Source organism: Aquarana catesbeiana, linkage group LG10 (assembly GCF_042186555.1).
Source record: "Aquarana catesbeiana isolate 2022-GZ linkage group LG10, ASM4218655v1, whole genome shotgun sequence".
In the NCBI taxonomy this organism is placed as follows: domain Eukaryota; kingdom Metazoa; phylum Chordata; class Amphibia; order Anura; family Ranidae; genus Aquarana; species Aquarana catesbeiana.
Window position 1 is genome coordinate 132,894,382 of NC_133333.1, and position 26,169 is coordinate 132,920,550.

At 39.8% G+C, this 26,169-nt stretch overlaps 1 protein-coding gene across 3 annotated transcripts in view; it reads left to right on the forward strand.

Moving 5' to 3' along the window:
• Positions 1-26,169, forward strand: part of LOC141110905 (myocardin-like) — an 85,070-nt gene that overhangs the window by 24,389 nt on the left and 34,512 nt on the right. The window contains exon 1 of one of the 3 annotated variants that reach the window (XM_073602683.1): positions 24,167-24,471. The exons of the other annotated variants lie outside the window; for them this stretch is intronic. The gene's annotated coding sequence lies outside the window, so the exon portion shown is untranslated. Of the gene's footprint in view, positions 1-24,166; positions 24,472-26,169 lie in introns of those variants that run through there. 3 annotated transcript variants of the gene reach the window in all.

The following is a 26,169-nucleotide window of genomic DNA, read 5'->3' on the forward strand; positions in this document are numbered from 1 at the left end:
ACTGCAAGTGTGATCTCTATAACTGATCTAGTTGTGGCAAGATAGCTGTAACTTACAGTCTCGGTAGAATTAAAAGATAGTGACTCAATCCAAATGACATATTGCAGATTGTAGAAAGATTTTCATCCAAACCTTGTGCAGATCATAGCAGATAGACTTTAGATAGGTAAAAAAAAAAAATCATAGTGTGTCTAGCTTCAGCAGAACAGTACATGTGGTAAATGGTAGACATGTACACACTGAAATATTTTGTTTCGGAATTTCGTTTTCGTCCGAAAAATAAATTTGTTTAGTTACTCCCGAAATTCGTTTTTATTTATTTAGTTTTTCGTTAAAAATTGCATTCGTCCGAAAATCCAAATTAATTAAGGTCAAATCTGTCATTGAAGGCTTATGGTTTCTGTCAAATGTTCAAAGAAGATTCGACAGAGCAGCTAAACTGTACGACGCCGTATAGTTTAGCTGCTCCATCAAATCTTAGAACTTTCGACAGACACCATAAGCCAAAGATTCGACGTTTGTATGTTTTTCGCTGCTTTGTCGAATCTTCGTCGTTCATGTTGAATGTATATAGTTCAAACAGAAAATCGACTGGTGATGGTGATCACTGATCAGACAGGTAACAAGATAGGGAATATAGAATCTATATATAATCTCAATCTATAATATAGAATCTATAATAATAAATCCTAAGGCTATCACAACACTAGCAACACTAGTATCACTATCGAGTTCACAACACTAACACAATAGCAGCAGATTATTATGAAAAAGTTAAGTTGAACTGTAGCTTGCTTCACTATTGTTCTGCTGCTGTGCTTATGCTTAATTGCTAAATAATTCAGATTCTCTGACAAACAGACCAGCTAAGATTGACTGTCTTCTGAAGTGATTCAGTGTGTGTCTCTCTCTGCTAGCAAATCGTAAGTGAAAGTAAGTTGGCTGTACGTGTGTACTTAGTTCTAGCTATTTTACTGCTCATCCTCTTTGGTTAAAATCAGCCAATAACATTCATCATCATCATTATTTTTATTTTACTTCCCCCACCCAATTCCAGCAGTGATCTTTTCTCTCTATGTCGAATCTTTTCTCTCTATGTCGAATCTTTTCTCTCTATGTAGAATAATCTTGGACTAATAGAGTTAAGGTTAGGCACATTCAACCACAGATTCGATGGACACAGATTATTATTGTCAGCATCATATCGAATCTCCTATCCATATCAAACTGTTGTCACAACGAAAAAGAAAATAAAGCATTTGTTTATGTCGGATCTTTCGTTTTTCGGATCCTGCACTTTGGTTATCGTTTGTTAAAACGATAACGAAAACACCTGAAATTCGGACGAAAATGCATTTGGACGAAAACTAATGCACATGTCTAGTAAATGGAGCATAAAGCAAGAAGACGATGCGTGGGACTAGCTACATAACCTAGCTACAGAATGAGGTAGGGACAAAATTAATTAAAGGCAAACAAACAGCAATGCATGTGTAGCATGACACTCCCCGTTGAAAGCTAATCAAATCCCTTTATATTTTCCTGCAAGTCTTCAGTGTTGTACCGCTTTAAGGGGTTAGTATATTTAAAGCAGTATTAAACCCAAAAGCAAACATTTATTATATTGTAGCTATCAATTCTTAGATGTGATGGCTGCATGTGTTTTCTTTTTTAGACTTTCTTTCCTTTATTTTCACCTTGTGATCCAGCCAGTAAGTCTGTTGGTTTTCAAGAGAACAAGCTCTTGTGCAGATTATATCAGTTACAGGGATGAGACAAACCATTTCACACTGGCAGGGGTGTTTACAATGATCAGCTTTTATTTATTTATGGAAAATCTTTACCCCCCCCCCCAAAAAAACGGTTGTTGTGACGGCTTACAAAGCATTAGCTGGCTTCAGTTTGTTAGTGTATTAAACTCTGCTAGTACATCTAACACTCCCCTCCTCTCAGACTGACATGCTGCTTTCCAAAGGTGCCCCCTGGCTCTATCATCCAGAGTGGGGGGAATTCTAATACAGGGGGTGTGCTACTGGCCAGATCACCAGATGAAAACAGAGGGAAAAGGCATTAAAAAAGAAAAGCTAATGCAGCCACCAAATCTAGTGCTTGATAAGCTAAACTAATTTTTTGATTTTGGGTTTAAATAACGCTCTAAGGCACAGTCTTTAATAACTCCGATAGGCAGCAATAAATTCTTCGAGAGCACCCTCTAGTTGCAGTACCTCATAAAAAGGTTGAGAGAGGAAAGACATGCAATCAACAATTTTAGACCATAAGTGATTAACATTAACAAACAATTCATTTTATCAGCCTCGTGATTCTGTTGAATCTGCCAAGTTGGTTTAACCAGGCGTTTACCTTGTCTGTTTATTTCCTGATTGCGAGAATTCTGGTTCTTGCTGTGTTTCAGCCTCCACAGAAAATGTAATGGTTTGCTGTGACATTGTGCTGGCAAAAAGAGTTAACTGGCAGTCTTTAAAAAATGTATCAATTGCTTGGCTGTGTGCTTGGAAGGGGTTTGTGAAACTGCTTGCTGCCTCACTTGCTTGAATCATAAGCAGAAATCAGAATGGCATGTAGTAATGCAGTCAGCTTCTACTGTATACATGTATATACATTCGTCCCCCTTCAGTAACAGTCAATTTTAAAGCTGTCGGCAGATTAGCCTTTAGTGGCTCTGATTTTAGGCACAGTGCCACAACTAGAGAGCAAATGAGCATGTGAAGAGTATGGCGAGACAGTGCATTGCTGGATTATAAATGTTAGAGGCACTTATTTTTTATGTTTTACATAGTTATACCTGCAAAAGGGGCCTTAAATTGTTACTAAACCAACAACAGTAAAATCAGTCTGTATATGCAGTAAAACATTCTTGTTATACTCACTGTGGAACCCAAGGGGTTAATCCTCTGCTTTGTGTAAAAAAGGCTGTTTGATCCTGTATGCACAGATCTTCCCCTTCTTTGCCCCCAAAAGATGTCCGGATAAGACAGAGTTAGTGGAGTCAGTTTGCACATGCTTAGTTTGGTGTGTATTGCTAGAGAGGTTTTTATTGTGTTGGGAGATTGCATGTGATCAGCACAGGGCCAATCGGCACTGTCCAGACAGAGGGGCAGGGATCCTACATCCTGATAGGACAGCCAGGGCAGTATGAAAACTTCTTCTACAAGCTTTAACCAGGCACTGAAAGAAGTCACAAGACTGCTATTAGGGATGAGCCGAACACCCCCCTGTTCGGTTCGCACCAGAACTTACGAACAGGCAAAAAATGTGTTCGAACACGTGAACACCGTTAAAGTCTATGAGACACAAACATGAATAATCAAAAGTGCTAATTTTAAAGGCTTATATGCAAGTTATTGTCATAAAAAGTGTTTGGGGACCTGGGTCCTGCCCCAGGGGACAAGGATCAATACAAAAAAAGTTTTAAAAATGGACATTTTTTCGGGAGCAGTGATTTTAATAATGCTTAAAGTGAAACAATAAAAGTGTAATATCCCTTTAAATTTCGTACCTGGGGGGTGTCTATAGTATGCCTGTAAAGGGGCGCATTTTTCCCGTGTTTAGAACAGTCTGACAGCAAAATGGCATTTCAAAGGAAAAAAGTCATTTAAAACTACTCGCGGCTATTAATGAATTGCCGGTCCGACAATACACAAAAAAACGGCATGGGAATTCCCCACAGGGGAACTCCGAACCAAAATAAAAAAAAAAAAATGACGTGGGGGTCCCCCTAAATTCAATACCAGTCCCTTTAGGTCTGGTATGGATATTAAGTGGAACCCCAGCCAAAATTTAAAAAAAAAAAAAATGGTGTGGGGTCCCCCTCAAAATCTATACCAGACCCTTCAGGTCTGGTATGGATTTTAAGGGGAACCCCGTGCCAAAATTAAAAAAAAAATGGTGTGGGTTCCCCCTAAAAATCCATACCAGACCCTTATCTGAGCACGCAACCTGTCAGGTCGCAGGAAAAAAGGGGGGGACGAGAGAGCGCCCCCCCTCCTCCTGAACCGTACCAGCCACATGCACTCAACATTAGGAGGGTGCTTTGGGGTAGCCCCCCAAAACACCTTGTCCCTATGTTGATGAGGACAAGGGCCTCATCCCCACAACCCTGGCCAGTGGTTGTGGGGGTCTGCGGGCGGGGGGGCTTATCGGAATCTGGAAGCCCCATTTAACAAGGGGACTCCCAGATCCCGGCCCTCCCCCTGTGTGAAATTGTAAGGGGGTACTTACCATTTCACAAAAAAACTGTCAAAAATGTTAAAAATGACAAGAGACAGTTTTTGACAATTCCTTTATTTAAATGCTTCTTCTTTCTTCTATCTTCCTTCGGTTTCTTCCTCCATCTTCTTCTTCTTCTGGTTCTTCCTCCGGTGTTCTCGTCCGGCATCTTCCTCCGCGGCGTCGGCATCTTCTTCCCTTCTTCTCCTCGGGCTGCTCTGCATCCATGATGGCATGGAGGGAGGCTCCCGCTGTGTGACGCTTCTCTCTTCAATTCATCTTCTTCTCTTCATCTTCTTCTCTTCATCTTCTTTTCGGGCCGCTCCGCATCCATGATGGCATGGAGGGAGGCTCCCGCTGTGTGACGCTTCTCCTCTTCTGACGGTTCTTAAATAATGGACCTCTTAAATAATGAACCTCTTAAGAAATAAAGTCTGTTTCTCATAATGACTGTTGACTGTGAACACTTACCAATCATTACTTATAGTGCAGTTCTCTCTATCCATTATGAACCATATCATCAGAATTTCCGACAGAAAAAGTCAGATGGGAGCTTTTCATCGTATATTCCGACTGTGTGTATGCCTCATCAGACTTTTTATGTCGAAAATTCAGATGGACTTAGATAGAGAATATGTTCTATATTTTTCCGACGGAACAAATTCCTATCAGGAAAACCGCTCGTTTGTATGCTTTTCTGACGTACCGAAAATGAGGCATGCTCTGAAGCAAGTACGAGACATCGTACGTGTTTTCCCGTCGTACGTGTTGTATGTCACCGCGTTCTTGACAGTCAGAATTTGGTGTGACCAGAGTTTATTCTGACAGCAAAACCGGTCGTGTGTACAGGGCATTACTTGTGGCTGAGGGGTCATGATTTCTCAATTATATTGTAGGCATTTCTGCAGGTTACTGCAATTCATAAGATGATATTATGTACATTTACTAGTGATATTCATCTTCAAAATGCTCTGTCATGATGAAAGAAAATCCTAAAGGAAGGTGCCCTGCAATAGAAGATCTTCTCACCCGTTCAATGGCCCATGTCTGAAACCTTCCCTCTGTTTTAAAGCGGTGTTCCGGCCAAAATTATACTTTTGGGATAAAAATACCCCTATAATACACAAGCTTAATGTATTCTAGTAAAATTAGGCTGTAAACTAAGGTCCATTTTATATGTTTGCAGCATTAGTTTCTTACTTTATAAACTTCCAGCAGACCGTGGCCATTTCCTGTGTGGGCATCTGAAGCCAGACTGTATTTCTTCTTGGATCTCTTCCTTGCAGATCTCGCACATGCTCAGTGCAGCACAAGCAGTGTAACAGCTTGCAGGTCGGGTTTCCATAGCAACGGCAGCATGAGAGGAAGTTGCCGCCCCTTAGCTATGCAAACCTCTCCTCCCCTCCTCCACCTCCAGGAACCAGGAAGTATATCTGCATGTACAAGGAATATTTTTACATGCTGTGGCATCCCCCTGGCTCTGCGAACAGAGCTGAGATGCTTACCGCCCTCAATTGGATTATAGTGCTGCTGCCCTGCTTCTGCTCCACGCGTATCCACCGCCGCTGATTTCTCTGCATAGGAAGCTTGGGTAAAAAAAGCCTGGTTACCCTCTTTAAAAATGGCGCTGGCCACAGCTTTGCACTGTGTCATTTCCAGTTTGGAAATAACGCAATGCTCCGGCCCAGCAATGCCTATTGCCTCCTGGGATTGACAATAAACATCTCCCAGGAGGCATTGCAAACTGGAAATGATGCGTAGGGCCATGGCCGACAGGAGGAAGTGAAAAATTAATACAGGATTGATACAGTAAGTGTTGCAGAAAAAAAATGCCAAATCGTTTTTAGCGCAGAGATTATTGAGGGATGCTGGGGAGTTGAAAATGTGGGTGGAACTCCGCTTTAACACTGCAACCTCCATCAGTATCTTCAGCATTCAATATTTCTGGAGTGTTGGAAACCTGTGTACCACACCGCATGTCATGCATTCATTACAATCCATACATTACTAGAAGACTCAGCAGCGATGAAGGGTTCAGAGGATGGAACCATGGTGTGTGGCATGGGACACAGCCATCAAACACAATCAAGAGACTGCAGCTCTGGAACACAGCTAAGGTAGGAGACACAGCCCAGCAGAGTGGCAAGTTCTTCTATGACAGGACTCTTCCTTTAGGAATTTATTTTGCCCTGGCGAAGTTGCATTAAGGCAGTTCTCATTTAATAATAAATTCCTCAAACCAAAAGTTACTAAGAGATTATGCATAAACCATTAGCTCAGGGAAACTTTTTATGAGCTACAGTGGCTGACGTTCTTTGTGAACTTTGAGATGACAAATACTTGCCATGAACATACATAATGTAATACAGTACAACTAACCAATCCCCAGGGAACACAGAATGAAATTATTATAAGAACGAAGAGTGTGGTGTGCCAACATTCTAATGTCTTACTTGTAAAGAGATTGGACCTTGACATCATGTGATATGATGTAAAGGTCTTGTTCTTGTTTGATAGACAGTGTACCTATGTGTGCTGCAGTTTCTAATGCGTTAGGCTGATAGGTTAATTTATTAGCTGCAGATGTACAGTATTAATTTGCAAGGCAGCTAATCCCAAGTTAGTGCTGAAGCATAAAATACTATAACACACTGTGACAAGCTGGGGTAGTACAAGATGTTTTTTCACTGGGTGGCCAGTTTAGTATATTGTGCCCAGGAAGAGACTGTGCTACGCTATTCCAAAGTCGTCAAAAATATTTATAAAAAAGAATGCTGCACATAAAAATATAAAAATCTCGGTTTTCAGTTCCTTTACCTGCAATTTTTTAGATTGGAGATTAGGTCTCTTTGAAGAAGAAAATTGTCATCTTTCCCTTCAAGTGGCAGCCATCTACATAAAAAATTACCTTCAGAATAGTCATATTCTGGAGAACACATTTGAAAAAAAGTACTGGTTGTGTCCTGCTCTTCATGCACATGACCCCACAGCCATCGAGGAGTATGGCTCCAGGCATAAGAATGAAAGGGCTGAACAGCACAGATGCACTGTAGGGTTTGGATGTGGGTGGAAATTGTTTTCTGCAAATGTTGTACAGCACCAGGCAGGGTGCCTGGTAGATAATTAGGTAGGTGGGAAGGAGGATATAATGGACAACTTCACTAAAAGAAAAGTTGCCTTGAAAGTCTACTATGTGCTACCATTCAAAATTGATGGGTGATTATTCATGATGAGTAGGTGGTATAAAATAGAGTAAAAAAAATGCCCATTAATCTCATAAGTTAATGACTGGCTAAATTACACAGTGACATGACTGAATCTAAGGCTGCATTCACACCTGAGCGTAGCATCTTTGAGCATTTTTCCGCACGATTTTGCCATGTTTTTATGCGCAACTTGCACATTTTTATACAGCGTTTTTGAGCGCTGGTGTTTTTTTTTTTTTTATAAGCCAATAGAGAAAACTATTATCTGTTGCATCATTCGTTGCTAGAAATTTTAAGAAATAAAAAAGCAATATTACACTATTCCTGTTTTCTGTGGCGCTTTATGGCGGAGCCAATTCTACAGAGTCCTGTGATGTGAGTTGGATGTATACAGTAGAGGATTTATGTGGTTGAAGAACGTCACATTTATATACCATTGCATATTGGATTGGAATCGTTTTTATCCACATACGGATGATTGATTGTGATGAGATTCCTAAAGGGGCTAAATCAATGAAACGAGCAGTTTCCTATATCACATGCTTAATGGTCACTCGTTGGCCGAGGCTATCTGGTGAGCGCATTTTATTATCGCTTTGGGTGAAGCACTATTGATTTGAGATTTTGGAGCACAAAGCACTTTAGAAGCACGGTGTTGGAGCATATATAGAAGAATTGTTCACAGTGCTTTTTATGGACTTTTTACAGCCAGTTATTCATTGTGCAGTTTATTAATTGTATTAATACTGTTTATGTATTTTCACTTATTATTTAGTCAAATTGCACCCTTTATAAGTAATATTTCATTTGTTGCTAGGTATTTAAGTTTTTTTGCTTTTTCATTAGCTTTCATTTCTTCTTTTATTATTATTATTATTATTATTCATTTATTATAATGTTTTTTCATTAGGGTAAGGGGTTAGAGTTCAATTTAGGCTAGGGTTAGGATTAGGAGTTGGGGTTAGGGTTATTTATTATTATTATTATAACTACTACTAATAATAATAATAATAAATATAAATTAATAAATAAATGTAAAATAAATACACAAACAAAAAAAATCAGAAATAAATAAATTCAATAAATTAATACTAAGTAACAATAAATAACTAACCCTTAACTTTAACCCTACCCCTTAAAAAAAATAAAAATAAATAACTAAACACAAAATAATTAAATACATTATTATTATTATGAATCATTTGTTTTTTTTAGTTTGGGTTTGGATGTTTATTGTTATTTTATTATTATTATGATTATTTTTATTATTATTAAGACAGGTAAAATGGAAATATAATGCATCTTTGATACCACTAGATGGGCCAAAGTTTTTCTCACCGGGGAATGGGACACAGTTTGGAAAATGGATAAACAGTGCACAATTAAAGGATATTATAAAAAAGGGGAAAATACAAACATTTCAGGAATTAAAACATAAGAGTGATTTGATGGACTTGAATGAATGGAGGTATTTACAGTTAACATTTTGTGTCAACTTTACCGCAACCAGTCCAGTTGGTGGAGAATTTAAACCCAATAGAAAGAATATGTAATTTACAAACAAAATTAAATCACAGTATATCACAAATATATAAAATACACACTGCACTGGAGGGGAAGGGAATGGCCCCATTTATTGAAAAATGGGAAAAGAGCTGGGATCACAAATAAAAGAGCAACATAAAAGTAAAGTATTAAGAGCAGTATAAAGGTTTGCGAGGGATATAAACACAATAGAGATGCATTACAAATCTAGATGGTCATAACGCCCATACTGGCCCAAGAATATTAACCAGGGAAAACTCCACTGTGCTGGAGAGGATGTGGCCAGAGGGGAACTATGTTCCATCTATTGTGGGAATGCCTGAAGGTGAGGGATTTTTGGCAGGAGGTAAGAGCATATATAAAAGAGATCACAGGATTTGAGATTCCAGGTGACCCATGGTGTTGCTTTCATTCACAATATAAATATGGAAGAAAAAAAACGCAATATAAGGACACAATATTACCGTACTTAAATGCTGCCAAAAGTATGATACCAAAAAAATGGCAAGATAAAAGAAAGACCCTTGACAAGGGGATGGTTTAATAGGATCGATTATACATATAAAATGGAATACCTGAGCAGTAGGGAGGAAGAGCAGGTAGGAAGATTCAAAAGTATATGGGAAAGCTTGACTAGATTTTAAAAAACAAGGAAATATTTAGAAGTTTGGGTAGAGAAATGAGCGAGGAGGGGGGGGAGTTGGAGAGGGAACGGGAGAGAGGGTGGAGGAAATGAAAGCACAAAAGGGATGGGGAGGGGCAGGGGTAGGGGAAAGGTCTGGATTTTAAGTTTTTGTGACGAATTGTTTGTTAAATTTATTGTATATGGGAAAAAATATCAACTTTAAATAATAAAAAAAAAACTCCTCGTAACAAAATAAATAAATAAATAATAATGATAATTTAATATTTCTTAAGGTTAGAGGTTAATTATTAATTTATTCATATATTATCACATATTGTTAATTTATTTAATTTATTTATGATGATTTTTAGCTATTTGTGTATTTATTTTACATTTATTTATTCATATATTATTACTTTTTTTTTTTTTTACTTTTTTCATTTGAGCAGAAAATCGCGCAAAAACGCACAACAAAACATGTGAATGTGCACAAAAACGCACGAATGATGTGTTTCCATGCATTTCTGTGAGTATAAAATCACGCCAAAAAAACACTCAAATCTGCCTAATTCAAGCTACAAAAAAAGCTCCAGAACTTTTTTGAGCTTCAGGCTACCTGGAGTAAAGATGTCAACCATCTCCATAGAGAATAATTGATTTTTTTCCCCCTCCGGTGTTTTGAAGCTTTAAAATAAATTTTTTTTTTTTTGCTTTGGGGAAATTTCCCTTCACTTCCTGTCCCACAGCCACAGAAAGGGAATGTCAACAGGGTTGCTTGAACGATTGTCCCCATTGGAAGATTTTCTCTCAATTACTGTTCTGATGACAATCTAAAATGTGTTATTTTTCTTTCACTTACACCCTTATGCCTTGTACACACGATAGGATTTTCCGACAACAAAGTCCATGTTTTTTTTCCAATCGATGTTGGCTCAAACTTGTCTTGCATACACACGGTCACACAAAGTTGATCGGAAATTCCGAACGTCAAGAACGCGATGACGTACAACAAGTATGACGAGATGAGAAAAATGAAGTTCAATAGCCAGGGCTGCTCTTCTGCTTGATTCCGAGCATGCGTGGAACTTTGTGCATCGGAATTGTGTACACACGATCAGAATTTCCGACAACAGATTTTGTTGTCCGAAAATTTGAGAACCAGCTCTCAAATTTTGAGTGACGGAAATTCCGATGGAAAATGTCCGATGGAGCCTAAACACGGTCGGAATTTATGACAGCAAGTTCCTATCAAACATTTTCCGTCGGAAAATCCTATCGTGTGTACGGGCATAAGAGGTAACGGTAAGCATGAAAAATAGAGATGTTGCACTTCCAAATGGGGGTACTAACCACTAAAACTACAAAAAAATTTCCTTTGCTATAATTTAAACACACTTAGTAAATAAATTCAGGGAATGGAAATTTATTTTTTATAATATCCAGTTGGTTGCTATGGATTACTGCATTTGACATATAATCATTACTCTTTGGATTGCATTACTGAATAAACCTGAATGCCTGCTAACAACTCCGGCCCTGGCCTTCCCCACAGCCTCAGTGTCCCTGGTTGTCTGGTGATGTCATCTCTGAAAGGACAGTTGCAATTTGGGCTTGTCAATCAAGCCCTGGCATCTGTGCCATAAGATCTGTGTAAATCCTGACTTGGCTGCAACCAAACACTGCAATATTACCTCACTGTAGTTTTTTTAAGTATCCCTTTTTTCTTCCTCTCCGCAGTGTCCAGCTTAGTCAGGATTCCCCGTACATACCAGGAAAGATTTTGTGTTGATAATATGAAAAACGCCTTGCTCAAGTGTTAGGCCACTGGAATGAGATAGAGAACTGTTATCAAGGAGAGTTCCAGGAAACTGCTACAAGTATGTTAGCGGGCCTCTTCTTTGTCAGTGACATCTCTCTACATACAATGCATGTATAGGTATTGATTACACAATTGCCTGTATGGACATAGGTGGGCACACGTTACAAACTAATATTAAACCCTATAAATGCATAGTAACGTAGGAATACGGAATACAGTGTTCATAAAAGTGACCAAACCTGAGGTAAACAGGAACCTCTATGCTGTCTCTGAATACCCTGCCACATTTTCTGAGGTCTTGCATTCTCCCTATTGGCTCTAATTTTCTCCTTGTAGCATGCAAACCTAACAAGTGAGAAGTATCAGTGACGTAAGTCACCAGGAGTCAGTTCACTGTATAACACAGGTCTTCCTTCTTTCCTCTTGCTGGGCAGTCACCCTGACATTTGGAAGACTGTCTGCCTGCCTCTGTGGAATAGTCACCTAATCTCCCTGCACACACGTTCTTCTATACTTCCATACTTAAGTACATCATTTTTTTATTTGTACTAGCAGTTATATTTTCCCAACAACCTTTCGAGGGTCTACCACCAACTTCTTTTTGGTCCAAGCTGTACTTTTATACAGTATTGGAAGCTTGTCCTGAAAGTTTAATAGTATCACAGAAAGTACTGACCTGTGTTGTTATAGGGACAAATTATGCGTGAAGAGCAATTTTTTACGCAAAGCGTAGTGCCACCATTCATTTCTGGGCTGGGACCAATCCTGTTTAATTTGTTCATAAACGACCTGGAGGATGGGGTAAATAGCTCAATCTCTGTATTTGCGGACAACATTAAGCTAAGCAGGGCAATAACTTCTCGGCAGGATGTGGAAACCTTCCAAGAAGATCTGAACAAATTAATGGGGTGGGCAACTACGTGGCAAATGAGGTTTAATGTAGAAAAATGTAAAATAATGCATTTGGGTGGCAAATATATAAATGCAATCTACTCATTAGGGGGTGAACCTCTGGGGGAATCTAGGATGAAAAAGGACCTGGGGTCCTAGTAGATGATAGGCTCAGCCATAGCATGCAATGCCAAGCTGCTGCTAACAAAGCAAACAGAATATTGGCATGCATTCAAAAGGAGATTAACTCCAGAGATAAAAACAATAATTTTCCCACTCTACAAGACTCTGGTCCGGCCGCACCTGGAGTATGCTGTCCAGTTCTAGGCACCAGTCCTCAGGAAGGATGTACTGGAAATAGAGCGAGTACAAAGAAGGGCAACAAAGCTAATAAAGGGTCTGGAGGACATTAGTTATGAGGAAAGGTTGCAAGCACTGAACTTATTCTTTCTGGAGAGGGGATATGATTTCAATTTACAAATACCATAGTGGTGACCCCACAATAGGGATAAAACTTTTGGTTTAGGGAGTTTATAAGACACGTGGCCACTCACTAAAATTAGAAGAAAAGAGGTTTAACCTTAAACTGCGTAGAGGGTTCTTTACTGTAAGAGCGGCAAGGATATGGAATTCCCTTCCACAGACGGTGGTTTCAGTGCGGGGTATCGATAGTTTCAAAAAACTATTAGATAAGCACCTGAACGACTGCAACATACAGGGATATGCAATGTAATACTGACCTATAATCACACACATGAGTTGGACTTGATGTAACTGTGTCATTGTCTCCAGCTACTCTATATAGAAGAACTTGCATGCAGGGAGATTAGGTGAATATTCCACAGAGGTAGGCACACAATCTCCCAAATATCAGGGTGACTATCCAGCAAGAGGAAAGAGGGAAAACCTGTGTTATACAATGCACTGACTTCTGTGACTGATACTTATCACTTCACATTATGGCCCATAGATTGTGCACTAATGTGGCTACAATCATCTCTTTACACCTTCTCAGATATTCCAAAGGAATGCAATTCCCAGCTTATATTCTCCCATAGAAAGGGAACTTACTCCAAAATAACTAGTGAAGTAATATAGAGGATAAAAAGTTTAGTTTGGAATAACACTTTTGGTAGTAAAATAGTATAATATATATAGAAATGTACACATCAGACCAAAAAGATGGCCAAGGGAGGCTGCAAGAGGGACAAAGGGATTTGGTCTAAAAAGAGGGACAATCTCTCTAAATGAGGGACAGTTGAGAGCTATTGGATCTGGGTTATACATTTTAGTCGGAATTAATATAAAATAACCACCACATACAGGCACATACATATGATAAAGCAGTCTTGTGGTCCCTTTCCTCACTTGCATCAAACAACATTTCTACTCAAAATGTGGTTCTCTATTGAACAAATAGTGTGGCCGAAATATATGTGGCCGAAATATATCCCCTTCCAGGTCTGAGAATACCATGGCCCCATTTTCCTTCCATCCTATCACAGTAATAGGATAGGATAAGAACTCTACTTTTCTGTCAAGCTCTTTGTTTCCCCCACTTATTAGTTCTTTGCATATTCCTAAAAGAGAAACTTTACCCTTCTCATAAAAATTACAACAAAGGCACCTTTAGAAATGTTTAGTAATGGCAATCTACATCTGCCTATAGAAAATTGCAGGCTTTTTATACCATATTTTTCTTTTCCTTATGGTGACCATTTTCACTAAAGGCAGATGAATCCATCTCCCTTTACTTCCTGGACCTCTGGTTCTGCCTCCTTGAACATGTGACAGGTACTTCCCAGGATGCAGCTGTGAGGCCCTGGTTAGTGCCACACACAGTCAGACGTGAAGGAACAATAATTGTAAGTAAAAGCAAAACATTTTGTTTAAAGTGATATTAAACCCTCAGGTTATTAAGCACTTTCAGCAGCTGGTGTAAAGTGGATGTAAACCCCATTCATGACATTTGAGCTGGGAACATAAAGTATATCAGTATTGTTTTCTTATCTCTCTTTAAAGCCCTAAGTCCCATGTCTTTCTCCTGCTCCATTCTTCTGTTATCAGCATGATAACTTCTGACACGTTCTCTGTCAACTGTCTGTGATAAAACCAGGCTGAATTTTGTGTTGGGTGGGTGCTATAAATAGATTAGCAGAGAGCTGGTCTGTTCACAGCACAGCTCTGAAAGTCTCTGCCTATGTGGAGGGGGGTGGGTGTCTTTCCTCCAATCAGCTGTCTCACAGTGTAGGGCAAGAATCCACACCCACAGGTGAATCAGGAAGAGAAAATTATAACAGGACGTGCACTTTCTAAACAGTATATAAAGCTGAAGACAGCAGATATTAGACATGTGCACACTGAAATATTTTGTTTCGGAATTTCGTTTTCGTCTGAAAAATAAATTTAAATTTATTTAGTTACTCCTGAAATTCGTTTTTATTTATTTTGTTTTTCATTAAAAATTGCATTTGTCCGAAAATCCAAATTAATTAAGGTCGAATCTGCATTGAAGGCTTATGGTGTCTGTCGAATGTTCAAAGAAAATTCGACAGAGCAGCTAAACTGTATGTGTACATTTCCGGTCTAATTTTCTGCCTACAAGCTAGCTGTAGTAGAATTCTAATGTTGTATGACTAGTAATAATTATATTTATTAATTATTTTACTAGTTAACCAACATTAGAATTCTTCTATAGCCTATGGGCGGATGCATTTGACCGGAAATGTACGATTGCAGCGTCGTACAGTTTACCTGCTCCGTCGAATATTCTTAGAACTTTCGACAGACACCATAAGCCAAAGATTCGACGTTTGTATGTTTTTCGATGCTTTGCCGAATCTTCGTCGTTCATGTTGAATGGTCTACTCTACCCCAATGGTCAGCCAACTTTCACATTCGTTTCTCAATCTCCAAGTACAATGGCGGGCGCGGCATCCGATGTTGTGTCAGATATTGATATGGCATTATAATATAGAATCTATAATAATAAATCCCCCCCCCCCCCAACACTAGCAACACTAGTATCACTATCAAGTTCACAACACAACAGAAAATCGACTGGTGATGGTGATCACTGATCAGACAGGTAACAAGATAGGGAATATAGAATCTATATATAATCTCAATCTATAATATAGAATCTATAATAATAAATCCTAAGGCTATCACAACACTAGCAACACTAGTATCACTATCAAGTTCACAACACTAACACAATAGCAGCAGATTATTATGAAAAAGTTAAGTTGAACTGTAGCTTGCTTCACTATTGTTCTACTGCTGTGATTATGCTTAATTGCTAAATAATTCAGGTTCTCTGACACACGGACCAGCTAAGATTGACTGTCTTCTGAAATGATTCAGTGTGTGTGTCTCTCTCTGCTAGCAAATCGTAAGTGAAAGTAAGTTAGCTGTACGTGTGTACTTAGTTATAGCTATTTTACTGCTCCTCATCTTTGGTTAAAATCAGCCAATAACATTCATCATCATCATTATTTTTATTTTACTTTCCCCACCCATTTCAAGCAACAATCTTTTCTCTCTATAATGTCGAATCTTTTCTCTCTATAATGTCAAATCTTTTCTCTCTATGTAGAATAATCTTGGACTAATAGAGTTAAGGTTAGGCACATTCCACCACAGGTTTGATGGACACAGATTGTTATTGTCAGCGTCATGTCGAATCTCCTAGCTATATCGAACTGTTGTTGCAATGAGAATGAAAATAAAGCATTTGTTTATGTGGGATCTTTCGGTTTTCGTACTCTGCACTTTCGTTCTCGTTTGTTAAAACGAGAACGAAAATACCTGAAATTCGGACAAAAATGCACTCGGACGAAAACGAATGCACATGTCTAGTAGATATGCATGTAAAACTGGTTTAGGAGGATTTGTTTCATCCCTGTGTATAATCTGAGGATTCACTGGGTATATGTGAGGGTTTACATCCACTTGAATCACTTGCTCATTATGCAGTTTCTTTATCTATGTTCCTGTTTAAAGGATAAATAACTCCATTTTTGTAGGGGAAAAAATAAAAAAGAATATAGCAATTACAATAACAATTATACAATATACAAGTCACATTGTAACTGAATGCTATTCAAATGGCCCGCAAACCTGGAAGGAAGACCAGGTGAAGATGGAAGACTCTGCAGCTTTAATTAACAGAAACAACTTATAAAGTTGCAAACTGCAAGAGCTGGGGTAGGAATTTTCAAACATAATTTACTGGGGAATTCCTTTTTTCTTGTGCTCAATGTGTTAAGCTAAGGATATATAGGGATGATGTATGGAGAACTGATACTGGTGATAATTTTAACCTGTAACAATAACCTGTAGTTTGCAAAAAACAAACAAACAAGCAAAAAAAAAAACAGATGTAGACAGATGCTTGACTATAAAGAGCATGTTATGACACTGGCTACAGCTGCTCAGTCTCCATGCCTTCACTGAACTGACATGCTGGACATGGTAACACTGTCTGCCTCCCACCAGCAGGGGGAGCTGACAAGCCAAAGGAGCTCCATAGACTTGTATGCTAGCTGCACTGAACTGTGGTAGTTGAAGCCCTGAATGGGTGCCATGATGTGGAATCCTATGGAACATTGAAATACAGTAACCATGAGGGCAGAGAGGAGAAAAGGCTGCTTTTATCTTGCTGCAGACCAAAGACTTTTTCTTTGCTGCACGGGAACCCGTGTGAGCACATCTGCCTGATTGGGTGTGCGCCTGGCCTACACAAGCCAGCAGCCTGAGCAGAGATTGAGGACCTTAAGCACTGAGATCAGATGGGGAGAGAGAGAGCAGATCAGAGTGCACGGAGACTGAGGACTGAGTCACTAATAGGACACACCTTCTTGCCGCAGAGTTTACCGGAGCTCTGTGGACTTGTGGGGACTGGAGCCATCCAGGCCAGTCCAATCCAGAGGGTGTTTGAACAGTGGGATCATTTCGGTTGCATCCCTGGATCTGGTGAGAGGGCCTTGTTGCCATTAGCCTGTTTGCTGCTGGCAGAGGCTGAGTATATAGGGACTGGACAGTTGTCTACTAGTCTATACCACTGTATGCAGGCTTTACTGGGACTGTATTTATGTGCACCACCATAAAGCCTAAGCCCCAACGCTAGCCAAATAAAGATCCAGGGCAAAGGACTGTCACTTTAGATAAGCTACATTACACAGACTTAATTTACTACCTATAGAAAGGAGTATCACTGCAATAAACCCGTGTCTTAGCATAGTCATCCCAAGAGTGAATTCTTGCAGAAGCTGCTGGACAGCTATCACAGCACCAATTGCTATTATGAATATGTTACACACACCATTGCTTTAAGCTGATTTATAGGTTTCCAGTAATAGATCAATTTCTATATAAAATACTCCACAGCAAACTGCTACCAGCTAGTAAGCATTCTGTCTTGTGTATTCTCACTTACTGGATTCCATATTGGCTCATTTATGAATGTATTGCCATTTTCTATAACCCACAACAATACACCTACTGTAGTTCTGCTTTCACTAATCAGTCTGGTATCTACTTACTGATACTGAATTGTAATGTGTGCAGAAAATGTATCTTTGTGCTGTTGTTAACAGTATTATGGTTCGAGTCGAGGCACAGAAAAGAGAACCCAAACTATCAAGCGGCTCATCTGGGTGTAGCACTACACAGAATTAGCAGTTGAGGAAGTTTCCACAACCAGCCCTGCCCACTGCTTTGTGGATTGGCAGCACTGCCTCGGCTGCTGACACCCTCCCATTATGAGCTGCAGTGTCTGGGAGGGTGAGAATGTGAAACACAAACAATGGAGTATTAGGTTCAGCCAAGGAATGTAAAGAAAATTTTTGTTTTCTTTATGAGGCTTGTGCACAGTTCAAGGACCAGGAACTTTATTTCCCAAGGCAAACTGGATAAATTGCTCCCTCCCAATAAGCTGTAAATTCAACAAAATACAGTGCCTTAAAAAAGTATTCATGCCCCTTGAAAGTTTCCACATTTTGTCATGCTACAACCAAAAATATAAATGCATTTTATTGAGATTTTATGTGATAGACCAACACAAAATGGTACATAATTGTGAAGTGGAAGTAAAATGATAAATGGTTTTCAACATTTTTTTTACAAATAAAAATCTAAAAAGTGTGGCGTGCATTTGTATTCAGCCCCCCTGAGTCAATACTTTGTAGAACCACCTTTCGCTGCAATTACAGCTATCTTTTTGGGGATGTCTCTACCAGCTTTGTACATCTAGAGAGTGATATTTTTGCCCATTCTTCTTTGGAAAATAGCTCAAGCTCTGTCAGATTGGATGGAGAGCATCTGAACAGCAATTTTCAAGTCTTGCCACAGATTCTCAATTGAATTTAGGTCTGAACTTTGATTGGGCTATTCTAACACATGAATATGCTTTGATCCAAACCATTTTATTGTAGCTCTGGCTGCATGTTTAGGGTCGTTGTCCTGCTGGAAGGTGAACCTCCACCCCAGTCTCAAGTCTTTTGCAGACTCTAACAGGTTTTCTTCTAAAAACAGAAAAGAGAGGGTGCACCGGCCTTGTGCATTATCTTTAAAAAAGTTTATTAAAAGAAGGAAACGTAAAAATACTACTCACAAGGGTAGATAAAAATCGCGCATAATGGTCTATTGATGGCGATAATGGATACATCGATAGCAGTCTCTAGACCTACGGACAAGACGTGCAGCTGCTGGCTGACGCGTTTCGAAGGTAGCACCTTCTTCTTCAGAGCCTGGCAGTGGCCATCTCTTACAGCTACTTAAATAGTGTGCTTTAAGTAGCTGTAAGAGATGGACACTGCCAGGCTCTGAAGAAGAAGGTGCTACCTTCGAAACGCGTCAGCCAGCAGCTGCACGTCTTGTCCGTAGGTCTGGAGACTGCTATCGGTGTATCCATTATCACCATCAATAGACCATTATGCGCGATTTTTATCTACCCTTGTGAGTAGTATTTTTACGTTTCCTTCTTTTAATAAACTTTTTTAAAGATAATGCACAAGGCCGGTGCGCCCTCTCTTTCCTGTTTTTTGTCTGCATGTTAAGATTTTCCTATCCTTGAGGGCAACAAGGCTGAAAGCTACCATCAATCGAAAACTTTGAACTGTCGGGCCACACATTTATGCGCAAAAGTTTTTGTTTTGTTTTGTTGTATTGGAGGTTTTCTTCTAAGACTGCCCTGTATTTGGCTCAGTCCATCTTCCCATAAACTCTGACCAGCTTCCCTGTCCCTGCTGAAGAAAAGCATCCCCACAACATGATGTTGTCACCACCATGTTTCACAGTGGGGATGGTGTGTTTAGGGTGATGTGCAGTGTTAGTTTTCTACCACACATAGCATTTTGCTTTTAGGTCAAAAAGTTCAATTTTGGTCTCATCTGACCAGAGAACCTTCTTCTATGTGTTTCCTTTGTCTCTCACATGGCTTCTTGCAAACTGCAAACGGCACTTCTTATGGCTTTCTTTCAACAATGCTTTTCTTCTTGCCACTCCTCCATGAAGGCCAGATTTGTGGAGTATATGACTAATAGTTGTCCTGTGGACAGATTCTCCCACCTGAACTGTAGATCTCTGCAGCTCCTCCAAATTTACTATGGGTCTCTTTGCTGCTTCTATGATTAATGCTCTCCTTGCACTTTTTTTTATAACCTAACCCTGCTTTAAAATTTCTCCATGTCTTTATCCCTGACTTGCCTGGTGTGTTCCTTGGCCTTCATGATGCTGTTTGTTCATGAATGTTCTCTAACAAACCTCTGACGGCTTCACAGAACAGCTGTATTTATACTGAGATTAAATTACACACAGGTATGAAAAAAAGGGGGGAAATAATTGGGACTTCAAATGAAACGCAAGGGAAGGTTTGCGCCTCCATCTCTATCTATGTGCAGAAAAAGGGGGGAATGTTGGGACTTTGAATGAGGTGTGTGCGGTGGAGCCAAACAAATCCACATACGTATAAACATCTGTATATTTATTAGTAAACCAAATATGGCATAAATAGAACAATATAACATACATAAAGGCATATGACATATCAAATATACATAGTATGAATTATAACCAACATGACACATACACAATAAAAATTGTACATCATGATCTCCCAGGGAAATGAACATTGTCATTTGATCAGGTATAATAAAAATTAATTAAAACCATCTAGAATAGTTGATATCAAGTAGATGCATCAAAATGGGCTTAACGCATTTCGTGGACTCCAATACACTCATCAGGAGCAAGTGCATCGATGTTCTGAAGGGAGATAAAGTGATCTAATATAACTACCAGCTGGGAGCATAGAAGTAATTGAAAAAAATGGCTAGCCATAACTGAGAATACTCACATAAGACCTGATATCGACCCCCGGGAGATACCACATGCCGGGGGGTCGGCCAGAAAGATAGTCACTCAGTAAGCACTTAAGGCACATTGTCTTCACTTTATTTCTCTGGAGCAAGCATCTGCACAAAGTGAAGACAATGTGCCCTAAGTGCTTACTGAGTGACTACCTTAATGCATCCTGATAGAGCAGGAGCCAATCTGGAAATGCAAGAGATGTGCTGCATTTCCAGCTTGGTTCTTGTTCTATCAGGATCCACCAAGGTAGTCACTCAGTAAGCACTTTGTGCACATTGTCTTCACTTTATTTCTCTGGAGCAAGGATCTACACAATCTTATCACGCCTGCCTTCATTTCCACTTCCTGCTTTCAGGAATTCTACTATTAATTCTTATTTCTTATTTTTCATTATACTATATTCATGTACACTCTCTTTTTCTTTTTTCACAATTCAGTTATTTGCTCCACATCATCTCCTTTCTGTGGTTCATGGGTTCTACTATATATTTTTGTTTTACCTATCTACATTTTTATGGGTACATACCATTTATTTTATTTTATGTAACATAGAAATCCCATCAACAATCACATGAAGAGTTTTCACACAATATATCCCATGGGGGATTGCATCTGTGCTCCTGGTTTCCGCTTTGGCCCCTTCCTCAGCTCCCATGCCAGACATATCTTGCTGGCCGACCCCCGGCATGTGGTATCGCACGGTTTCAGTATCAGGTCTTATGTGAGTATTCTCAGTTATGGCTAGCCATTTTTGTCATTTACTTCTATCCTCCCAGTTGGTAGTTATATTAGATCACTTTGGTGATTTTATTCTCCCTTCAGAACATCAATGCACTTGCTCCTGATGAGTGGATTGGAGTCCACGAAATGCGTCAAGCCCATTTTGATGCATCTACTTGATATCAACTATTCTAGATGGTTTTAATTAATTTTTATTATACCTGATCACATGACAATGTTCATTTCCCTGGGGATCATGATGTACAATTTTTATTGTGTATGTGTCATGTTGGTTACAATTCATACTATGTACCGTATTTATCGGCGTATAACATGCGCCGGCGTATAACACGCACCCCAATTTAGGAGGGAATTTTAAGGAAAAAAAACTTTTAGGAGGGAAGTTGAAGGGAAAAAAAACTTACATTTAAATGTCCATCATTGCAGCCTTGCCCCAGTGCAGCCTTGCCAGTGCAGCCATGTCAGTGCAGCCATGTCAGTGCAGCCATGTCAGTGCAGCCTTGTCAGTGCAGCCTTGTCAGTGCAGCCTTCCCCAGTGTCCATTGCAGCCTTGCCCCAGTGCAGCCTTGCCCCAGTGCAGCCTTGCCCCAGTGCAGTCATGTCAGTGCAGCCATGTCAGTACAGCCATGTCAGTGCAGTCATGTCAGTGCAGCCATGTCAGTGCAGCCTTGTCAGTGCAGCCTTGTCAGTGCAGCCTTCCCCATTGTCCATTGCAGCCTTGCCCCAGTGCAGCCTTGCCCCAGTCCAGCCTTGCCCCAGTTCAGCCTTGCCCCAGTTCAGCCTTGCCCCAGTTCAGCCTTGCAGCTCACTGAGCTTCAAAATCGCCGACCGCGATTTGAAAATGGCGCCGCCGGTGCCGAAATACACAGAGCCGGTCCTCGGCTCTTCTCGGCGGCTCTCGTTCACTTTCGGCTCCACTCGGGATGGGCGTGACGGTGAGCGGAGCTATCCGAACCTAGCCGAGTACACTCGGCTAGGTTCGGGCGGCGCTCGAGTGAAGCCGAAAGTGGCCAAGAAGAGCCGAGGACCGGCACTGTGTATTTCAGCGCCGGCGGCGCCATTTTCAAATCGCGGTCGGCGATTTTTTACATCTGACAGCTCAGGATCGCAGGGGATCGGCGTATAACACGCACCTGCGATTTTCCCCTGATTTTAAGGGGAAAAAAGTGCGTGTTATACGCCGATAAATACGGTATATTTGATTTGTCATATGCCTTTATGCATGTTATATTGTTCTATTTATGCCATATTTGGTTTAAGAATAAATATACAGATGTTTATACGTATGTGGATTTGCTTGGCTCCACCACACACACCTCATTCAAAGTCCCAACATTCCCCCCTTTTCTTTGAGACTAAATTACACACAGGTTGACTTTATTTACTAATTAGGTGACTTCTGAGGACAATTGGTTCCACTAGATTTTAGTTAGGGGTATTAAAGTTAAGGGGGCTGAATATAAATGCACACCACACTTTTCACATATTTCTTTGTAAAAATGTTGAAAACCATTTATCATTTTCCTTCCACTTTACAATTATGTGCCACTTTGTGTTGGTCTATAACATAAAATCCCAATAAATTACATTTACATTTTGGTTGTAACATGACAAAATGTGGAATATTTTAAAGGGGTATGAATACTTTTTCAAGGCACTGTACTTTGCTCTGGGATCCTGCCCAAGACATGGATTGACAGGTCATACTATATACAGTATATTTTAATAAAGAGCTCCTGTAAACAGGAAAAGTTATTTCTCCCCAAAAATATGTATTACATACAATACATTCATTAGCAATGCACTAAGCTGATTATTACACATGGGGCAGACTAATTTGATCATTACATATGCAGGCTTTGCTTCATTCTTTTCAGTGATATACAGTACATTGTTGTGTTTTACTGCTTTTTATCACAAATATAATATAATTTATAGCACAGAAGAATACTTGTTGATCCTGCCAGAAATGCAGTTTCCTTTGCACCTGTTCCCCGAATTGAAATATCAGCCTTTCTAGCTTTCTGCTGTGAAATACTCAATACTCCCCTCCAAGATATGGAGAGGGGACATATTTGTAGTTCAAATAATGACAGCAGTCCAATATAAAAAAAGTCTTCTCCATAGATTCAGTACAGTGAGTGAACATTGTCCCCGCTAAACGTTTTTGTGGTTTAGATATGCTTCAAGCTTTTTTTTTTTTTTTTTTTTTTTTTTTTTTTCCTAACCACGTTTATAGTGACCAGCAGTTTATCAGTGGAAGACTTCATGGCCCCAGAGTCACAACTGAGCACTGTTATGTTAGGGTCTGCAGAAAAGATTGCAGAAACATACCTAGCTTATATCAAAATGACTTACATATTGTTTCATAGTGAAAGCTGTTGACAGCAGCATATCCAGTATCACATGTACACTTCCCTGGAAATAGTGCTGCTTTGCTGAAAGCAAAATGGTACCAGTTGGTATTAAATAGCAGTCCTCAACAGGCACGTATCTCATTCTACATTACGAAAGCTGGATCTTTAGTCGTAATATGTACATTATAGCATCTGCTCAGGTTTTTCAGTTGTCTAAACTATTGTATTGTAGAGGAATTCATGTTTTTGAGACCGATGAAGTGGTCTATCATTTGTTTTTCATTCTGTGCGGTTTGGAGAAAGGGGAGTGAGAGAAAAGGGAGTGGGTGACTGATCAGATTACTGAAATAAATAGAAGTTCCCGTCACTTAAAATCATTCAGCTGCTCAGCAAAACATTGGCCAGGGACAACTGCGGGGAGCATGAAGCTACTGGAAATAGAACATGACCCAGTCTTACTATGTCTCCTTGGCCTTCCATGCCATCCCAGACCTATAGAAAAATGCTGGCCTGAAATTTAACACACTGCTTGGAAAGTGGCTGGTGTACACTGTTACAGTCCTGGAAAACTTATCCTTATAACATTGCTGCGTTTATTTAAAAAGTGCAAGTGGTGATCAGAAGTTGGTAGCTTACAAAGGCCAGTGTCTAATGGTTGCCCTGGTCCAAACAAGACTACTGAGAATGGTAAGCATACAGAATTATATCACAAATATTAAAAAGAGTTAAAGAGGTCCCTAGAAGGGGCATATATTAAATCCGAATTTCAATAGGGGGGTGCAGTCAGGCTGGCTTAAAGTAAAGGGTATGTTTTTCTTTTTAATTTGTTATGGTTTTATCCACAGTGGTCTGGGTCTCCTGTGGTTGAATAGCTCAGCTTCAAAGTGCTCCAATCAAAAACACTATTTAAGGGAGGGGGGGTGTCGGCCATGTTGGACCACCAGAGACACAAATCAGTACATTCGGTGTTGGACCTGTGGTCTGGATCTCCAGTCTGCTGCTGGCACAGTGCAGCTCGATAATAGTATAGCACTAAAATGGATATGTTCAGGACTGGCAAATGGGTTTTGGCACCATGTTGCATTAATATTTCCAAATTACCTTGACTGTATTCAGCCACACCTGGGGAGTTTTAAGGAGCCAAATGCTAGTCTTACCAAACTGCTAAAAGTTAACGATTCAATTGACTAAAACAAGAGAATATACAGTATATAAAAAAATTAATTTCCCAAGGAAGGAAATTATTTTATGCATATTTTCTCAGACAATGTGTAAGATAACCTTCTCTATATGGCTATTCTCCAAAATACAGTTTGTTTTATGGTATACGTTCCGCCTTTTCAGTAGTCCAGTTATCAGTTTACTTGGAGAGAAGGGAAACAGTTTTTGCTATGGAAAGACTATGACTATGTTTGAGAAAATACACCGATCATCCATAACTTTATGACCACTGACAGGTTAAGTGAACTATTGACTATCTAGTTACAATGGCATCTGAATGTTGGTGGGATCTATTAGGCAGCAAGTAAACATGTTGCCCCTGAAGTTGATGTGTTGAAAGAAGAAAAAATGGGCATCAAAGTTTGTTGTGTATGGGGCTGTGTAGCCACAGACCGGTCAGGGTGCCCATGCTGACCAGTGTCCACAGCCAAAAGCACCTACGATGGACATGTAAGCATCAAAACTGAACCACAGAACAATGGAAGCAGCTGGCCTTTTCTGATTTATTGCATGAACATTGCTTCCCTGAGGAAGAGTTGGCACCAGCATACAGTATGGGAAGAAGGCAAGTCGGCAGGGGCAGAGTGATGCTTTGAGCAATGTTTTGCTGGGAAACCTTGGGTCCTGTCATTCATGTGGATGATACTTGACACGTACCACTACCTAAACATTGTACACCCCTTCGTGGAAACCGTATTCCCTGATAGCAGTGGCCTCTTTCAGACAGATAGTGTGCACTGTTACACTGCACAAATGGTTCAAGAATGGTTTGAGGAACACACCAATGAGTTCAAGGTATTGACTTGGCTGCCAGTTTCCCTAGATCTTAGTCCAATTGAGCATCTGTGGGATGTGCTGGAAAAAAAAACAAGTCCAATCTATTGAGACCCCACCCTACAACTTACAGGACTTAAAGGATCTACTGCTGACGGCTTGGTGCCAGATACCACAGCATACCTTCAGAGGTCTAATGGAGTCCATGCCTCAATGGGTCAGGAATGTTTTGATAGAAAAAAGGGGAACCCACTCAATATTATGTGGGTGGTCATAAAGTTATGGCTGTTTGCTGTATGCTGTACAAATGATGTCCTTCCTTGTCAAAGACATTTTATTATATTAATTGTGTTGTTTTAGTGAATTATTTATTAAATAAAAAATTTCAAC